The sequence below is a fragment of the Crassostrea angulata genome, chromosome 3, assembly GCF_025612915.1.
Source record: "Crassostrea angulata isolate pt1a10 chromosome 3, ASM2561291v2, whole genome shotgun sequence".
NCBI classification, from domain to species: domain Eukaryota; kingdom Metazoa; phylum Mollusca; class Bivalvia; order Ostreida; family Ostreidae; genus Magallana; species Magallana angulata.
The window spans coordinates 8,617,533-8,638,308 of NC_069113.1; the positions used below are offsets into that span (position 1 = coordinate 8,617,533).

A 20,776-nucleotide genomic window follows, 5' to 3' on the forward strand; every position below is an offset into this window, starting at 1 on the left:
GTTTTGTGGCGATATACGGAATGCACATGTTAGACTTTATATGGACAACTCGGTTGCTGTAACTTATATCTCAAAAATGGGGAGAAAGATTGCATCGCTCAACGACCTGACGGTTTCTATCTGGAAATTCTGCATGGACAGAAATCTTTGGTTATCTGCAAATCATATTGCGGGTGTTGAAAATATAGAGGCGGATTTCTTATCTCGCCATAAGAATGACGACCTTGAATGGATGTTAGACAGAAACATTTTTGCAAAAATAGAATGTCCATTCGGGAAATGTGATATTAATTTGTTTGCGTCAAAGCACAACTTTCAATTTCAGCCATACGCTTCTTACACCCCGGATAAAAATGCCAAATCTATTGACGCTTTTAGTGTTGATTGGAGTGACCTAATATGTTATATATTTTGCCCTTTCAGTGTGATAGGAACAGTACTTCAAAAGATTACCACCGACAGGGCAGAGGCAATTTTTATTGCCCCAATCTGGCCAACACAGCATTGGTTTCCCTGCCTTCTTCAGATGAAATGCGAGGACAGTTATCTCCTTCCGAATACCCCCGGCCTACTGACGATGCCCTACAATCCCAGCAAGTACCACCCGCTGAGGAAAATGCGGCTGGGAGCATTCCGGATCAAATGCCCAACCCGAAGATCCCACCCTTTTTCATTTTTTCTCAACACTATATTTATTAATCCAAATTTTTGTGCTCTGAAATATGAACCACGCGGTATCCTTATCATCTCATTTGATCCCTCGGCACCCAATAGGGTCGAAGAAATTACAAACTTCACCTTCCAGGTAAGTCTCGTTTAACTTTTTAATTCTTCAGGCAAAAGGGTCATTTTTCTACGTAGAATAATGTTCGGGGGTCAATATTATACGGCAAAAAAATGACCCCCCTCTCATTGTTCTACGGGGGTCATTATTCTGCTTTACAACGGTCATATGACAAGCGCAACTCGGCGTGCGCCGTATGATACAATGTTGCATAACTGCGTTTTATGAGTCAGTCAATGTGTTTTGAAAAATGAGCTGGCTTAAGCAGAAAATGAAACGAAACTAGAACTACTAAAATCACAGGTTAATCCGAAATGGGTGGCTATGTTACTGAATAATGGTGGACAAACCAGATTTGATTATTGCTTTTATAAGTACACCATGTAAGTAATGATGTAACCTTAGTAATACTTTGTATTATTTTTCATTGATATGAGCTATATATTAATGTTGGTAGATATCGTCATTGAGTTATCTTAACGAGGCTGGTGTAATAATTGATTCTACTCTAGATATTATGTTTAAATATCCTTAATAACTTCTTTGTCAGTTATTAAAATAAAGAAAAGAATTAAATATATACTATCCAAATTTTTAGATAAGCCCCCCCAAATGCTATAAGATTTTACTTTAAGATTATAGGTTGGAAATGAGCCAAGTTCGCATTTCCCTCATACTGATATAATACATTCCGTCCCTGGAAGTTTTTTTTTCTTTCGATTTTGGTTTGGTCTATGGATTATATCAAGGTAACATTTCTCTCTGAAAAACTTGATTTACTTATGACTTATTCTGACCCTTAAAACAGGGTATACACACACAACCACACACACACGAACTACATATTTTGTAAGGAGATAAAACTGTTAGATATCTGGTATATGTTTCTTTTAATGTTGATGTCTATATACATTTAATAAATTGCACACAGTCACATCTAATTTACGAGCGAGTCATATTGCGTTCTTTGGATTCATGCATTGTTTACAATATGTCTCTATTCGTTATATAGCAATTTCCCTAATGTTAAACGAAAATTGCCCAGTCAAATTAGATTTGGCCTCATTAAAAAAAGGCTAGGGTTACATATCGAAATTTTGTGAGAATTTAAAGCACATTTGAAAATCCGTTAGACTCGCAGAAAGGACAGCTCTTTGTTATTGATTTCTTATATCACTATTGATATATTCAACAAGTAAATGTTGGCATAATTCGTAGAAAATTCGTGAACGTTGTGGAAATCACATTACAGACTGAGATCTCTGAACTTTTTTGTTCAGTACAACAACAACTCTTATTTTAAAATACACGAGTAAGGTAGTTCAAAACGTCTACATATAAGCGAAATGTCAACTGTTAATCATTGAAACCTAAATCTTACGTTTAAAAACTCAATAGATTTTTATACTACCTTTAGTTGACAAGTCAATCCTCTAAAAAACGACTGCGAGAAAGGAAATGCTTTCATGCAACGTCAGTACAATTTCGTTTATTTGATTATTTTATTAAGATTCTTTTCATCAAACCATTTGCTGTTGCCAACTCAAATTAACAATTCAATAAACACATAACATTCTATATAAAAGTTTAAACAGGTTTATCACTGTGCACATGTCATTCTTTGTTTCTTGAGAACCATATAAATATATCTTTATCGATAGACAAGAACAGTCCCTTATCTGAGATTATTAATGTGCAATCTCCTATCACCAAGCTGAATTTAAAGTTTACCCACAAGAACCATTATCATATAGAAATAGACCACTTAATAAAGTTTTATTGTCGCTGTCTTATTACATTTCATTCTAAATGGGGCGAAAATAAAAAGTTGAAAAATTCATAATATGGAAGTGGATTCCTTAAAGCTGCTTGGTCCGATTTTATATCAAATTTTATGCACGCTTTTAAACGATGGCTATGCTTAGTATATGTATAATAATAGACAATGCAGTAGTTTTACCCGTCAATTATGCCAAATTTCAGTGAAGAAAAATATGTACAAAATTTGCTAACAAAACAAGCGACATTAAAACGTACCGCGTTATTTCGCCTCATGTTAAATTTCACCCTTGACGACGAGACGGGTATGCTTGTATTAAGAATTTGACATCAGGTCGAAATGATCAGACAAATTACAAATAAACATGTGTACGTTTTGTTCGCTAATATTTCCAAAGTCTGCTTTCTTTACAATCGATGCATAGCATGAGGGTTGAATAACCCCAATTATTCGGGGGACGAAACCAAGGGGTTTCCTTTTCTAAACATTCCCGTGATGCATTTTGGTTTGTTTTTTCGTTTGCCCAAAGAGAAATTATTTTTATTTACTTTGAATATTTCTAACTTTAAGAGGAGACTGATTCTGCTGGTGTAAATAGGAGAAAGTCCATAACTTTCTAAGATAAATGATTTGTATGAAAAAAATTTTGATACTGTAATTACAAAAAAATCGGACCAAGCAGCTTTAAATTTGTCATTCCAACGAAGTATTTACAAAGACACGTGTCAATCATTAAACAACTTATATAATAGTATCTCCTAATCATAAAACATATCAAAATTGGACAAATATCGTGTTCATCTTAAGATTGAATGCGCAGATCCAGAAAATTTTTCCCGGGGGGGGGGGGGGGGATGGGTGTCTATGGTGTTCCGTTTGGGCCACTTCGACCTTCGCACTTTCGTCTTTGGTTCGAAGATGCGAGAGTGCGAAGTTGCGGAGGCGAAAGTGCGAGAGTGCGACGGCGAAGGAGCGAAAGAGCGAAGATGCGACGGCGAAGATGCGATTGCGAAAGTGCCAAGATGCGAAGGCGAAGGAGCAATACTACTATCGCTCCTTCAACTTCGCACACTCGCCTTCGCAACTTTGCACTTTCGCCTTCGCCTTTTTTGATAGTATTCAGAAAGTCTCGGTCGGTTACATCGAATTTGTTGTAGACACCATACTCGCCAAGGTTTTCCGATTAATCCAAGATATTATTGGTACGCATGCGCTAGGCCATTGTGCTTACTATGAATGTTAATAAATATTTTAATGTGTATATGTGACATATATGTTTACCAGTACTGGCTATGCCTAATCATTATATACTCCACATAAAATGTAATGTCCGCCATAATGTATACATATGCACTTCCAGACTCCTGTCACTTACCAGCTGTCTGTTTACCGTGGATCAAACACAGTAACATTCGAATTTCATGATGCGACACTCCTTGCTCATGTATGGATCTAGAGGGGGAGAGGGCCCCCCCCGGAAAATTCCATATTAATAACTTTCCACATGCAGTAAAGGGGGAGAGAGAGTCCGGATCCCATCCCCCCGGAAAATTTAATTTTATCAATTATAGTATATAAATTAAAATCTCAAATCAAAATATGTCTCGGAACCCCCCCCCCCTCCCCGACAAATATAATTATCCATCGACCCCCCCCCCCCCCCCCAACTACAAAAAGTTATGGATCTGCGCAGGCTGTTGAAAAAATTCTAAAAAGTCCATCGTCTGCTTAAGATGTCTTTTTATACAGCTAAAATTGTCTTTAAACGATAGAGAGCTCCACAATAACAAGAAGGCGAAAGCGCGAAGATGCGAAGGCGAGAGTGCGAAGTTGCGAAGGCGAAAGTGCGATAGTAGTATCGGTCCTTCGCCGTCGCACCTTCGCACTTTCGCCATCGCAGCTTCGGGCTTCGCCGTCGCATCTTCGCACTTTCGCTCCTTCGCCGTCGCACCTTCGCACTTCGCCTTCGAAACTTCGCACTTTCGCACTTCGACCTAAAGGCGAAAGTGCGATGGTCGAAGTGGCCCCATCGGAACACCATAGGTGTCCGACGGTTTTTGAGTTTGCCGGTTAAAGAAGGGAGGGGGGTCCGATGCATATTTATATTTTTGTTATTTTTATACCCGACCCCCTACCCCCTTAGATCCCTGCACGGAGTACACGCATAAGGAAGACCGAATAGAAAAAACGAAGAATTAACCATAAATTCTTTGAATCACAATATCTAGTTTAATATCATTTGATAGGAAACAAACGATTTTTTTTTAACTGGAATTGTAAATTACAAGTTTTACTCCAGTTTAACAATAATTGTTTACCCCAGAGTTATTACTCGTATATCTGAATTGCTATAAAAGATACAGTTTGGGGACAAATGTATTGACAAAAAAAAATGCGTCACTCAACGGACGTAAGGAAGAAGATTTGAAAATAAAAACGGTAGCAGCTTTGGTTGTCTCTAACTGAATAAAATACGAAAATACTTCTTTAATATTTAGTCGTTAAATTTTCATCCAAGCTAATAACTCGCAAAATCTGACAGAGAATAGACTAGTAGATATGTGGTGTCTGGATAGAATAATTGAATAAGTCAAATAGTGCGTTCAGAATGAATTCTGTTACACATCTCGCTGCCGCGTTAACACAACTTTGCACACCAAGCCGTCGCGCTAACGCAACTTTATACAACTTGCCACCTCGCTATCAAAAACAAAAACAAGTTTTCGCACTGTCACTATTTCGATATGGTAGCGCATTGCTCTGTAGCTGCATGTCTGTAGTTCTTGTTCTGAAAAATTCGGATTACGGCCTGGGAGCTACAGTTTCATACGTTTTGAAAAGTTTTACTATTTACGGTGCACAAAAAGTTGCGCTAGGTTTGGTCAGATAAACCTTTAGTTCTGTAAAAAAAAATAGTACCAATAAATTCTGTCGAGAGCTGCTATTTGTACATGTAAACAAACTTCACTTTCCTTTACCGGGCTGGTGATGTTTTTAAAAAAGAGGCAAGTAAAGTGACAATATCTAAAGCAAAATGGCTAAGGTATATTTGGAAATCAAATAATTGTACATAATAAATTCGGAAGTAAAGTTAATCAATCTTAAACAATCGCAATTTTTTATGCGTCGTAAATTGCAACTTTTTAACACGGAACAACAGCTCCCATGTCGTCTTTCCGAATTTTTTTTAGACCGGGAGCTACAGACCTATAGCTAGTTGCGCTGTTGTGTTACAGCGCGATATCGAGTTGGTTAAGTTGTGCTAGCTTGGCGTGTGACATACTGAGTATTTAAAGTTACGTTACTAGCAAATAAACTAACTCTCACCAAGTTTATTTCATTCATGCCGAGTGCTTGGCTGCCTCGATAAACTTCTCAATTATATATTGCCAAGAGACATGTTTGTATAATTATTTAAAACAGCACTAGACACTAATTTCTGTGATTAAGTATCCCAATAGTGTAATATAATAATACAAGCTACCTAACATTTAGGTTTTCTACGATAGCGTGTTGTGCAAAATAGAACCATTTTAACATGGCCTTGGACTTTCGGTAGGATGTAACTATATTTCTTGTGTCAAAACAAGTTAAAATGACGCTGGTTTCAAGCGAAATATACACCGCTTGCGTAGACTTCGCTCGAAAGCCAGATAAATCTTGTTGATTTCAGAGAGCCTTGGCTAAATGGCTAGCAATGAAATAGACAGGCCTACGTCACATTGCGTTTGTCACGACTACCTAAAGTCCAAGCTCTTGTTAAAATGGTTCTAATGTTAGCGCGACGGCATGTTGTGTTAGCGCGACAGCGAGTTGTGTGAAGTTGCGTAAATGCAACGACAAGCCGTCGCGCTAATTCAACTTTACACAACTTTGCTACTGTATACAGGGTTATTTTTGCCTCATGTTATTTTCGCTCTTCTTCGGTTGCAAACGGTTTCATCCCGTCTTGAATTTGCACAGACACCGTTATGTTTAAAAAGAGATAATTAAAGGGGATATGCGGCCATTTTGTATATTTGATGATAAGAATGTAAACATTTCTTGAACTTGCTTGTTTCTGCCCGAAACTGGTCAAAATATTGTCAAAAGATATAAAAGCAATAAATGTGAAGTCCTACATGTCATTTTGTTTGAAAGTCATGCATATAACACTGGACAATGCCTTTTTAATTACTCAGAACAGCTGTCAAACTGCAGAGCTACAGACTTATATTGAAGATTTAATAATAAGTAAAAATATGAAGGGGGTTTATTGGTGTCCTCTCTACAACCATTTGTTGAGAAAAAGTTCGAATTTTCTCATTTCAACGAAAAAATTAAAGGTCAATTCAAAACAACCCGTTTTGAATATGATATACATCTCTATACCTGTCTCATGTTTGTTTTATGTGGATTTTTTTTTAGTTTTATAAGTATAAATTGAAGTAAATTCTTTTTAGAAATGGGATAGGGGTCCAAAAAAGTGACTGTCTTAAACTAAAAAAAGTAAAAAAAAAAAAGTCTTTAAAAAGTACACATCATCTTTCAATGAAAATATATCTGCAATGTACCTCCATAGACATAGATAAATATATCTTGTGGTTTGGGGGCCCATTTTAAGAATAGGGTACCTTACTTTGAGACAAAGTTACAACTTAAATAAGCAAGCTTAAAAATTTTTCTCAACAAATGGCTGTAGAGAGGACACCAATGAACCCCCTTCATATTTTTTCAGATTTTTTTTAAAATCTTCAAAATAAGTCTTTAGCTGCTCAATTCGACAGCTGTTCTGTGTTATTAAAAAGGCATTGTCCTGTTATTGTATGCATACTTTTCAAACAAAATGACATGTAGGACTTCATATTTATAGCTTTTATATCGTTTGGCAACATTTTTGGCCAGTTTCAGGCAAAATCAAGCAGTTCAAGAAATGTTTACATTCTTATCATGGCCCTTAAGAAATCGGAATTCGTCCAGTCTTAAATTCAGCCGCTGACATCAAAGGGCGAAAGGGAAGAAATGTAATCCGAGGCAAATATTTCCCTGCATACAGTATGTGAAATTGCGTTATCGTGACAGTGTGTTGTGCAAAGTTAAATTAGTTCAACGGCGTGTTGTACATAGTGTTGTTAGCATGACGGCGTGTTGTATGACAGCGCGACGACGATTTATGAGAAGTTGCGTTAGCGTGAAGGCGAGAAGTATGAGAATTTGATATTGTGTTGTACAGAGTTATGCTAGCGCAACAGCGGGTTGTGCAGAGTTTTGCAATGGCATACAATTACAAACCAGAAGGTTTTTTTTAGCACTTATATTGTCATTTACGCTCCACAAAGCTCTGACTACATCAAACCAAAGATCCCCATACCACTCGTTGAATTTTTTTTGTAACAAAGTTCGGACTTCATCCTTTCCTGTTTTTTCTCCACACGTTAAACGCGTATATTTTTTCCAACACGTATTTGGCATTCATCACTAAAAATTACTTTTCTCCACTGATATTTAACAGTCCAGTATCCTTTTTTTCCGAAACCACGACAAAGCTTTTTATTTCTGTTTACACTTTTAACTGTTACTTTCTTCGTACAATCAGTGTTTCTTGAATTTACGTTTTACAGACAATTTTATCTTAGATACTGCAAGTGTTTTTATTGAATTTAACCGGTATTTCGGTAAAGCTGCACGACGACTTCTTTCAAAATTATCAATAAATCTCCCTTTCTCCTCCAATACTTGTTTACAGTAAATTGTAAACAAAATAATGAAGCAGACGAAAATATAACCAATGAATTCGCATTGCTTAGTCTTGCAAAGGGATCCCCTATGACGATGTCGGTTAAGATTTACGATAGGTCATGCGTAACATTTTCTACAGGCGCCATGTTTTTGTCAACACCTTTTCCCCCTACTGTTCATACATTTGCTATTCTTCAATGTACAAATATGTACTTGGATTTTCTATTATGGAATTTCATCCTCTAATACAAGAGTCGATTTTCTTTTAGTAGTCTGATGAAATGTCCTCCTACAAAGAAACTGGAAGTTACTCGATAGCTGATCTTGAAATCTTTGAAAGACTGGATGTTCCACAAATCTTTGAAAATCCATTATGGTCAAATATCCGCTTTCGTGAGACTAGTCTTGACTTTGAGGAACCTAGGAAACCTATCATATTTTTGCGGATTTATTCAAAAATTGTAACTTACGAATATCCGCAACTTCAGATTAAAACAAACAAAGTTCTTTCCGAAGTCGCAAGCGATAAGTATTTCTCACAACTAATTGAGTTACTTTATAGTACAGAGGCAGAATCAACATTAGAATTGGAAAAATGGATCGTGACTATAAACAATGCACTAAAATTTCTACACCAGTTGTGGATGAAGATTCCCACTTCTGCGTTAGGTTCTCTTGGCCTGTGTACCTGCTTAGTTTCATTCATAGCAAGACTTATTTCGGCAAGCAGCGATGAAAATATAAACGATACTCTACTGTCTATTCAAACAAACGTTACAGATCTTCAAAAAAACATCTCAGAGAAATTGATCAGACCTGAGATTGAAAAAAGAAAAGAAAAACGGGATAAACGAAAGCCGCCAAACGATTTTCGCGAGATTCCAATTCTTCCGACAAGAGATGACATTTTCCATGAACCGTTTTTGAGAAAAAATTTAACAACGGGTTCTTACGATGATTTAAACCATTATTTGGACGTACAGTTCAGACTTTTAAGAGAGGATTGCATAGCACAGCTGCGAAATGGTATATTTGAGTACATTGAAACCAAGGCTGTACTTGCAGACAGAGAAGTAAGAAAATTAAAGGATGCAAAACTTTACAGAAACGTACTTGTTGTTTCTAAACTGAAAGAATCATCCATAGAAGGTCCAATATATGAACTCCAATTGGATCGCACACAAGTTGAGCACATTAGATGGGAAAGAAGTAAGAGATTACTTTATGGTTCTCTACTTTGTTTGTCGCCGGATGATTTTGACACACTTTATTTTGCTGTGGTAGAAAATGTAGACTACGACCAAATTAAAGCAAATTGCACATTCAACGTAAGCATAAGAAAAGAAACTGGTCTTTGTGGGATTCAGACAGATTTACCAATGACAATGGTTGAAAGTACGGCTTACTTTGAGTCATACAGGCATGTCTTGTGTTCTTTGCAAACAATTACAGTAGAACAGATGCCGTTTAAAAGATATATTGTTGAGGGCTGTAAAAAAATCAAACCTCCACAATATGTTGAAGGAAACGAAGATCTTCAATTTGATTTTCTTCCAATAATCGATAAAGACGTCATTTTCAAAAATCATAAAGCAGGCAAAGTACAACTTTACAGTCTCCTATCAGACGACTGGCCCTCAGCAGATGAATTACATGTCGACGAATCACAGTTAAAGGCGATGAAATTTGCGTTAACCAATGAATTTGTGATAATACAGGGTCCTCCTGGTACAGGAAAGACGCACATAGGCTTAGAAATTGCCAAAGTTTTGTTGCATAACAAACGGCATTGGATGAATGAAGCAAAAATTAATGACCAGAATTCTGAAAGAAACGATAGAGATGAGGTATCCTCAGCAATGTTGATAGTCTGCTATACAAACCACGCCTTAGATCAGTTTATGAATGGCATTTTAAATTTTTTAGATCCAAATAATGAACGTGAATGGCGACAAAAACTTGTACGCGTTGGATCAAGGTGCTCAAATTCCAGAATTGAAGACTTTTCATTAAAACAGAAGAGAAGATATGCAAATGTGCAAAGCGATCACCATTTATATCTGGAACTTCTTAAAGAATCTCACGAAAAAATTTTAGGAAGCAAATGGAGATTAACCCAGTCTATTAAAAATATTTATGATATCAACATATTGGCTCAGTGGGTTGAAGATGTTGGCAGATTGTCAAAGGAGAATGACAATAACTTTAATATTTTGAAATGGTTGAAGGTAGATGCAGATTCATTACGACAAAAAGCGTTTAAAGATTATGAACAGTATGAAGTTGCAAAAACAACAGACGAGAATGACAAAGCCGTACAAGAAGAGATAGAAAATATCATAATAGAAACAGAAGCTGCGCTTATCAATGACGAAAGGCATGTTGAAGACGATGACTTTGAAAATAATTTGAATTTTCCGGAGATTGGATATAATATTGATTCGATCGTAGATTCCATTTTAAAAGAAAATGACCTTGATGAAACGTTTGAAAAGTTGCTGAAACAGCACGCAAATAAAGCAAAAATTCAGCTTATGAGTAAAGATATAATGAAACCATATGAATTTGAAAAGGCAATTACAAGACCTTGGAAACTGTCAATAACTCAAAGATGGCGAATGTACCGATATTTTGTCCAACTGTTCCGTGAGGAAGAAAAAATCCTACTTTGCGAAGAAGAACAAACCTTTGTCGAATTGCGTAAAACATATCTAAGAGAAAAGCAAACAGTCGATCGACACATATTGTTGCATTCAGAGATTATTGCTATGACCACATCAGGGGCTGCTAGATATCAAGATGTCTTGAAAGAAGTCGGGCCTCGAATTATCATTGTTGAGGAAGCTGCTGAAGTTTTGGAGGCACATATTGTTGCTACGCTTAATCAAAATTGTGAGCATCTAATTTTGATCGGTGACCACAAGCAATTGGAACCAAAGCCTGCTGTGTTCGAGCTTGCAGAAAAATATAACTTAGCTTTATCAATGTTCGAGAGAATGGTAAATTTAGGATTACCATATGTATGCTTAGAAAGACAACATCGGATGCGTCCTGAAATATCACAACTAGTACGACCTGTATATGAAAGACTCATCGATAACGAAAACGTTTTAGAATATGAACTTGTTAAAGGGATAGAAAAAAATGTATTTTTTATATCGCACAACAAAGAGGAATCAACTAAAGAAGAATCTCAAAGTTATTGGAACAACCATGAAGCTAATTTCGTTCAGCGCCTAACACGATATCTTTTAAAGCAAGGGTACGCTGCGACGCAAATAACTATACTTACACCATATTCGGGACAAATGTTTCTTTTGCGAGATAAAATGCCCCGAAGAGATTTTGATGGAATTAAGATTTCAATTCTTGACAATTATCAAGGAGAAGAAAATGATATAGTTCTGCTCTCTCTCGTTCGAAGTAACAAAGAAGGCAAAATCGGTTTTCTGAATAAAGAAAATCGAGTGTGTGTTGCTCTTTCAAGAGCAAAGATGGCACTGTATGTTATTGGGAATTTTGACAATATACGAAAGTTTTCTCGAAAATGCAAGCTATGGACAAAGGCTATCAAATCTATGGAAACAATGGGAGCATTGGGAGAAGGACTCCCACTCTTTTGTCCAATTCATTTTTCACGTTTACATGCTGTGCACTACTTGGACTTTGACCAGTGTCCAGAGGGAGGATGTTCTCTTCCGTGTGACATAAGAAGAAGTTGCGGACATGCGTGTCCACTATTTTGTCACCCAAGAGATCCTAAACATAAAAACATAGAATGCGAAAAATTATGTTTGAAACAGTGTGAACTCAATCATTCGTGTCAAAAAAGATGTCATTCTCCTACAGATTGTATGTGCGATATTAAAGTAGAAAAAATCCTTCCTTGTCAGCATAAGAAAATCCTTTCATGCTGCACTGCTCCTGAAACAATATCCTGCAAGGAACAAGTTACCAAAGAATTACCATGTGGTCATAAAGGTAAAATGCTTTGCTGTGACATTCCTCTTGATTTCACATGTAATGAACTGGTGAACAGAACTTTAGATTGTGGGCATAGTAAAGACCTTCCTTGCCATGTCAACGTAAAGTCTTACAAATGTGAGGTATTAATGAGGAAAACACTTCCATGTAAACATGAAGCAGATATGTACTGCTGGAAAAGTCCAACTCGCCAGATATGTGAAACACTTGTTAATAGAATGTTAAAATGTAATCACGAAAAGATGTTGGCCTGCCATATAGATATCGCTTCCTACAAATGCATGGAAAATGTTGTTAAAATATTGCAGTGTGGCCATGAACTTGATATGCCATGTCATAAAGACGTAAAATCAATTATGTGCAAAGTGAAAATCACAGAGAAACGAACAATTAGTATAACCTCAAAAACCCCTTATACATATAGATACATGTATTCTAGTTTGTCATATTATGGAAAAAATCTGACAGACTATAAGTGCGATCATTTGTACACAAGATATTGTCACGAAGATGCCAAAACATTTCAAACTAAAAACCGTTGTAAAGAAATAATTACAAAAGCATTGGGATGTGGGCATGAGGTTGAAATAGAGTGTCATATGCGAGACGATGACATTAAATGCCAAATACCCGTATTGACAGAATTTGCATGCCATCATGACAATGTGTCGGTGCCTTGTCACGAGAAATCTACAAAAAGTTGTCGTGCTACTTGTGGTAAACAGTGCGAGGAAAAACATGTTTGCCAGAAAATCTGTCATTCTCCCGATCCTTGTAATTGTAAAGTTCGGATGAAAAAGCAAAAGGAATGTGGTCATACTTTATCTGTTGGTTGTTCCGTAGATGTTTCTAAGATAACATGCGAAGAACCTGTGGATAAGATCTTAAGATGTGGTCATACTAAAACGCTAGCCTGTCATATAGATATAAATGAAACCTATACTTTGTGTGAAGAGAAAGTTAACAAAGAATTAAAATGCAAACACTTTCTTGATCTTCCTTGCTACGTCAACCCTGATGACTCAAGCATTAAATGTTTTGAGAAAATGAAGAAAACAATTCCCTGGTGTGGACACACAGTGTTCATAAGCTGTTGTCAAAATCCAGAAGAGGAAGAATGTCTTGAAAAAGTCAGTATAGTTCGACCAGATTGTGGACATGAAGCAAATATACCGTGTTACCTTAATAAACAGTTAAAACTTGGTTTCACAAAAAAAGTAGGACTACCAGCATGCAAAACCCCCGTACCTGTAAAGTTAACATGTGGACATGTATTGAATGTTGCTTGTTCGGAAAAAGGAAACAAATTTCCAGTATGCATGGCAAAGTGTGAATCGTCACTTTTGTGTGGTCACATATGCAGTGGTACCTGTTCAGAATGCAGTTTCAATCATCACAGAGAATGTCAGAAGATTTGTAGCAAAGTTCTTGTGTGTGGTCATAAGTGCACAAAAAATAATTGTGGTAATTGTGGAACTTGCTCTGAATCTTGCAGTTTTGCATGTCCTCATAGTGTTTGTAATCACTCATGCAACAGGGAATGTGATACATGCACTAGGCAATGTTACTGGGTTTGCCAGCATTACAGATGTTTGAAACAGTGTTTCGAAGTATGTGACCGTCCCAAATGCAATGAAAGATGCACCATGAAGTTAAAATGTGGGCACCAATGTGTTGGACTTTGTAGTGATCCATGCCCAAAGTTATGCAAAAAATGTGACCATGGTATGTTTAGGCAGATATCTAAAGCCAAATCAAACCTTGTTGTTGAGTTGCAAGAGTGTGGTCACATTTTTGATTACCAAATATTAGACAAACATATGGAAGAAGATGATGAAACGTTTTCTGTTAAACGCTGTCCAAAGTGCAGTACAATAATCAAATGGCATCCGCGATATCACGTTCAACTTAAGATTCAAAATCTGAAAATCAACAGAATCCGAAATACGGTCAACACAGTATCTAGAATTCTGAATAATTCTGCATTTCCTTTGCTTGTAGGCAGTGGTGACAATAGTCTAGATTTTGTAACAAAATTTGGCACATTTTTAGCTGCAAATGAAAAATCTTTACACCAGGCAGATGAACTTATGTTAGCAAAATTGTTGCTAAATTTTGTTAGACGCTCACTACAAAAGGCGGATAAAGGGAATCAAAATTACTTTTGTGCATATTCAAACCTGAAACTACTGAGCATATTGTGGAAATATTTTGTTATTATACTATACAACACAGTTCAATCTGCAAAAGATAAGCCAAAGGAGCAGAAAACTGAAGAAGATGACAGTGAAAATGAGGATTTCGATGAAATGAAAGACACAGACGATTCAGATGACTTCTCCGAAAACGAGCATGAGATCATGCTGGAAACAGAATTGAGCAAGAAATGCCCTAAAGAACGATCGAAAAAGCCATCTGAAGATGATGAAAACAATCAAGAATTTAACCAATATCTGGACAAAATCAAAAACTGGTTCGGGAAAAATAAAGATAAAGATACCGTGTGGGACCCAGATATAGAAGACATGTTGGAATATTTTCTCCCTTTTCTGACTGACATTGGAAGGGGGTGGATGAACACAGCCAATGTATTTCCAAGACTGATTGCTGTGGTGGATATTCACAGTGGATCGTGGAGAACGTGTAAAATCGGTAAGATATATTTAGGAACATAAAGAATTTCATATTTTACTTGGTATCTATGCTTATTAATTTTCGGTACTTTGGATTACCTTTTTACCAGCAAATTAAACTTGATTTGATAAAAAGACCTTAACATAAAGCAAGTTAAAAACAAGAAAGAGGGTATTTAACATATCTCCTTTATTTTGCACTAATCGCAGGATGTCACATACAATGCTCGTTTTTTAAAACAACTTGTTTCTTTCTATGACCATTATTGATTGTACAAAAATTGATAAACATCACTGAGGAAAGCAATATCTAACTCATGCCACTAAAATATGTGCAACTTTTTTTTAATTGAGTGCAATTTTTTTTTTACAAAAAAATTGTAAGATGGATGAAATATTTTTAATTTTTCATTATTTTTCAATTGTTTTTAAGGTCATCAATACAGTTGTATGAATGGCCAGGGCAGCTGCCTTACTTGTTATGGGCTTGATCGGATTTCACCACAAGATTTTCAAATACCACGAAAACCTGATACCGAAAACCACAACGCTAGATATAGCGGACAAGGTGCGAGACCGAAAGACCCAAGAAATTCAAAGAAAGATGAACCTTACACCAGTAATCAGAGAGCTCACCAGCAGGATCGAAGGAAGAAACAAAATAATAAATGGACGCCATTTTATGATACCGGATTCACCCACCCGAATGTGGTGCCCGGTAAAACAAATCAGAACGAAATGGAAAGAAAGGGCCATTCAAAAACGATCTTTACAAGTGCTGTTTCTCCTTTGTTGCAAACATCTGGCAATAGACCCCCAGAATTCCTATTCCGCGGTGGATTTGGCAGGGGACGCGGCATAATAGCAGACGTTCAAAACACTAGTGATGGTCAAATGAATTATAGAGGAATGGCGTCTGAAGGATACGTGCAACAGGGTTATCACGAGAATAGGTCTAATGAATCTAGGAACTGGTGGTTTGAACCCGAAAATATAAACCAGTCACGTGGAAGAGGTATGAGAGGTGGAAGAGGTACAAGAGGTGGAAGAGGTCCTCGAAGGGGTGGACGAAGAGGAAAACGATAAACATCTCGATCGTTTTGGAGTCATTACTTTCATTTTATGAGAATTCTAATTTATCTTTGAAGAAGGAAAAATGCTATATATCTTTTTAATTGATTTACTATATTACATGTATTTGTATTATCTGATGCGTATTCTTTGTAAGAACGAATATTATTTGAAAGAAGTGATGGGCAATCTATATTTTATCCTTACTACTGAAGGGAAAAAATAACGATATTGCTAGGAAAATAAGGTCAAATTTATTCATATTGATTTTCTGTACTAAGTAGTGTAGTCTTTTTTTAATTGTTAAAAATTACCAAATTTTTAGATTTTAACTTACATGAAAAGATTTCCTCCTTACTGAGTGATAATTCTTGTATATATATATATATATATATATATATATATATATATATATATATATATATATATATATATATATGTAGCAATGCATTTTTATACTGAAGAACATACAGTTGAGGATTATTCTGTAATAGGTATCGAAAAATTGTAGAAAGATGAAACTTACAGAAAGTTCAGAGAAAATTTGTGGAATAAAAAATTAAATACTTATATGCCTTTTGATATCAACAAAAGGGAACATTATTGTCTTTAGACTACATTATTACTAGTTTGTAGAGACACTTTCTATATTTTATGTCCCGTTATCTATACATTTTTCATATATTATTTGTTTATGTACTAATTACGGCTATCAATGGGCTTTCTATAGAGTCTCATCTATATTTCATGTGTTTTTGGCGCAATATTGTTGTATGGCGTCACTCATATTGTGACGTCATAGTATATGTTCTACGTAGTGTTGCTATAGACAATAAACACCGACTGATGAAGACCGGTAACACGGTCGAAATATTTTGAAACAGTGTTTTAAAGTTTTTTATTATTCATTGAAAAAGATATATATCGCGGTTTATAAAGCGTAAACTGCCCCAAACCATTTTATATCGTATAAAACTAATAGATATTGAATTCATTGCTTATAATTTAATTTTTTTACTCTTCATTGTAGATAAAAACGGTCATTTGATCTTTAAAATGACGTACATTTGTAAAAAATTCAAACGTAACGTCAGGCGTATTGATACGTTTTTGACGTTAGTCTTACTATGACGTAGGCAACATTCTTTATACGATATAAAATAATTTTTTAGCCAATCAGAAAGCGCGTTACAACCAGAATTAAATTATTATTCATTGAAAAAGATATATATATATATATATATATTGTTCAAAGAAGTAATACATGAGGATCGGTTCGTAGCAGATTCCGCAAGATACATTGTAATTTCAAAGTTTTTTTTACCTGTATATAGTTACTATCATTACATATTCAAAGGTATAACTACCATGTCTTGGATATTTTGTAACTACATTAGTTTATGTATATACAATTAAGGTAGGGTTTGCGGTTACAGGGAGATAACTCACACATTTTTATTGTGACGTAACACCAACTACCCTTTATTTCAGTTATGACGTCAAAATTTATATGACGTCATAATTGATTTCATTTTTTTTTATTTCGCGGGGTTTTTTAGTTTCAATGAAAAAATAAGCGGACACAAGCATTTTATCAATTTCCACGAAAACGAAATCCGCATCATATGGTTTTGAATAGTGTTTTAGAAACATCAGATTACACATATTCTAAGATACGTTTTTCCTGAAATCGGTGGACTTGGAAAGGTTTTAAAAAAGATGTTTTCGTTTACATAATAGTAGTCCAAAATTAAGACTTTTGTTGCATTTTATTCTATTTTTAGTTAGTTCATCAGAAATCAATAAAAGTGAATCATGATATTAATAGTGATATTATTTTCGAACATTTTAAGCATAAATAACCCCCATAATAGTCACATATAAAATGTACATATTTTCACGAAATTGTTTACATTTAATCAAAATGAAAATTGGAATTCATGAACTTTGACCTTTTGTAGTTATAAAACGGGACGGGAAAAATTCATTTGAATTTCATGAGAAAAAAGACTTTAGTATAGTGAACAAAATGGTATGTAACTTTGGTACAACCTCTAAAAAATGCAAGCCGCAAACCTTACCTTAAATGTGTATGTTTGTACGCTGCATGTACGAATATTCCACCACTGAGTAATTTTCAACATTTAATTGTTTGTTCTGTTTTCATGTATACTGTATGCGCTGGTTTACAATTTTGTTAATGTTGCCTGACTAATCTGTCTCAGCTTGCTAGTCTATCCCTGAATCAATGATTATATTTATACAATACAGTTTTCCACGTCATTACAAAATCTTTATCAGTTCACAAGTCTGTTGACTAGTCTTTAACTAACTTATATTAACTAAATTATATTGTTTAACTAACTTATATTGTTTATTTTTTTTCTTTAAATATTTTAAGTAAACTAATTGTACTCGAATGCTCAGCTTGGAAGGGTGATGTTTGCTTTTTGTATTCTGATTATTTAGATACATAGTGTAACAATGTAGTCGCAATGCACTTTTTATTATCATTTTTTATGACAAATGAAATTTTGACATGTAATACAGTAATACAGTAATACATTGTGATCTTAAGAAGAGAAATAGTTATTTCTTTCTAATTATTTTGCTGATAACTTATAAAAATGTCGAATCTGCAAGAAATGGAAGATCTAAATGTTCTTCTACGGCCTGGTAGTTGAAATCAAAGGCCGGAACGGCCACAAAGGCGTCGAGCTGACATTTTCTTTTGTATAGAATGATATCAATAATTTGAATTTCTGTACAAATATACTGTAAAACGAGAAAATTCGGCGCATACATATTTTAGCGCAAACGCAAGTGCCAGTACATGAGCGCAAATATATTTTAGCGCATGCATCTTTTCTTTAAAAAAAGAATACAAAAAATGTTGTTGTTTGATAAACGATCACGCCCAAAATTTAGTTCTGTGTTCACTCAAGCACGTGAACACAACGACATTGATTTCTATCTCGCATGCACGGTAAACTGTCGTTGAGAACAATACACTTACTTTTGTGTAAATCGTCAGTAGATCGATATGAAAACTTCATTTATGGCAATGATATGTAATTTTTGTTGGTAAACAAATCTGAGTTATCGGACTTTGAATTTAACGTGTCGACTTGGATAACACTAGAAGAGTCCCGAAACTAAAAGTGAAATCGAATGCTACATTTACCATGAGTTTCGATCACCATGAGAGAATCTTTTTCACAGTAATTTTACATTTAAAAAACGCCAAAAAATAAGTATCGTCTTGTTATCGTTATATCCACTAAATTATTTGTGAAATGAATTATTATTGACATAAAATTCGATATTTCTACTATATTATGGAATAAGGCTCAAACAAAAATAGACTTTTAGCCAAACAGAGGAAATTCGGACTTAATTTTGCAGATTTTGTTTTCCGCTAAAACATTTTTGCAGTACTCTAAAATAAAAAGTTAAAATTTTATATATTAGTCTACATAATTTTGCATACTTTCTGATTGGTTTATCTCACTTATTCATTAAAATAATCGTATGGCACGAATTTCAAAAATATTGAAAAATGCATAAAAGCGATAAAAAAAAAACACCATATCTCAAAATTTTGATCATTGACCTCATATAAATTATACACCAACAAAATAAAAGCAATATAAATAGTTTCCTACCATAAATGTTTTTGTATTATCATCATTCAGTTTTTTGTAAAATTGGATCAAAAATGGGTAGGAATTTTAAAAGTGATAGAGGAAATTCGGACTGGAATATTTATAAAAATTGTGAACGAAAACATTAACAGTGTGTCCCTAATTATGATAATAAAACATACGTTTATTTATTTCAATTCCCGTTTGAAACAAGATTACCTATGCTATGGTTGTTTACAAACAAATCCACAACACGTGCTATCTAAAATGCTCGACCAAACCAACTGCATTATCGTGTTTATCAATTGCAACAAAATCTCTAGATAAGTTTATCTCTTACAATTATTTTGGAGACCATGCCCGATAACAAATACATTTACATATCAAATTTTATTTCTATCGGGCACAGTCTCCAATCAAAATGTAAGCGATAAACTTAAATAATATTTTAGTGAATGTTTTCATTGCACCTTATTGTATTCATCCGCCATTTCTTGATTAAGCAAATTTATACTAATGCAATGAGTTGTCAATAACCAGGGAGGCAAAGTTGGTTTTTTTCGTACACGATTTAGTTGAATAAATGGAATACAAATCTTGTAATACGTTTAATACTTCAAGGAACTTATTTTTTACGCGCATTAAAAAGGCGGTGCAGTGCATGAATTTTTGGACGATTGCCAATCCAGACGATCCCTGGTAGTTGAAAAAATAAAAGTATTCCTATACTTTGTATTAATCTCTGGTGTGTGCTGACTTTTCGTAGCCACATGTTTTCAGTAATCAGATGTTTTAATTCTGAATAAATTGCTGGGTATCACATTTCATTTGTTATGATATTTATTTTTACATCTAAATTATTTGCACATTATGTCCTTGTGTAAAAGTTCTTCGTTATTTGTTAACAACACACGTTCAAGTTTAATTTGCTGGAAATTATTTAGAGTACTAGCCACCATAGAGCAGTTTCTGCAGAACTTTTCCAGTAGACGTGGTAAAAGGAGGCATTTTAATTAATAATGAATTTTTTTGGAAATGTTGCATCCGATTTTTTTTTCGCCAAAAGCCAAAAAAAAAAATAAATTAACATAGGAAAAGCTTTCATCCCGCGCTAAAAGTTTTAAAATTTACAGTGATAGAACAAATATGTAACAAGATTAAA

At 34.9% G+C, this 20,776-nt stretch overlaps 1 pseudogene; it reads left to right on the top strand.

The window, feature by feature from the left end:
- The first annotated feature begins 1,027 nt into the window (after positions 1 to 1,027).
- On the top strand, positions 1,028 to 13,212 carry LOC128179021 (NFX1-type zinc finger-containing protein 1-like; annotated as a pseudogene).
- The last annotated feature ends 7,564 nt before the right edge of the window (positions 13,213 to 20,776 follow it).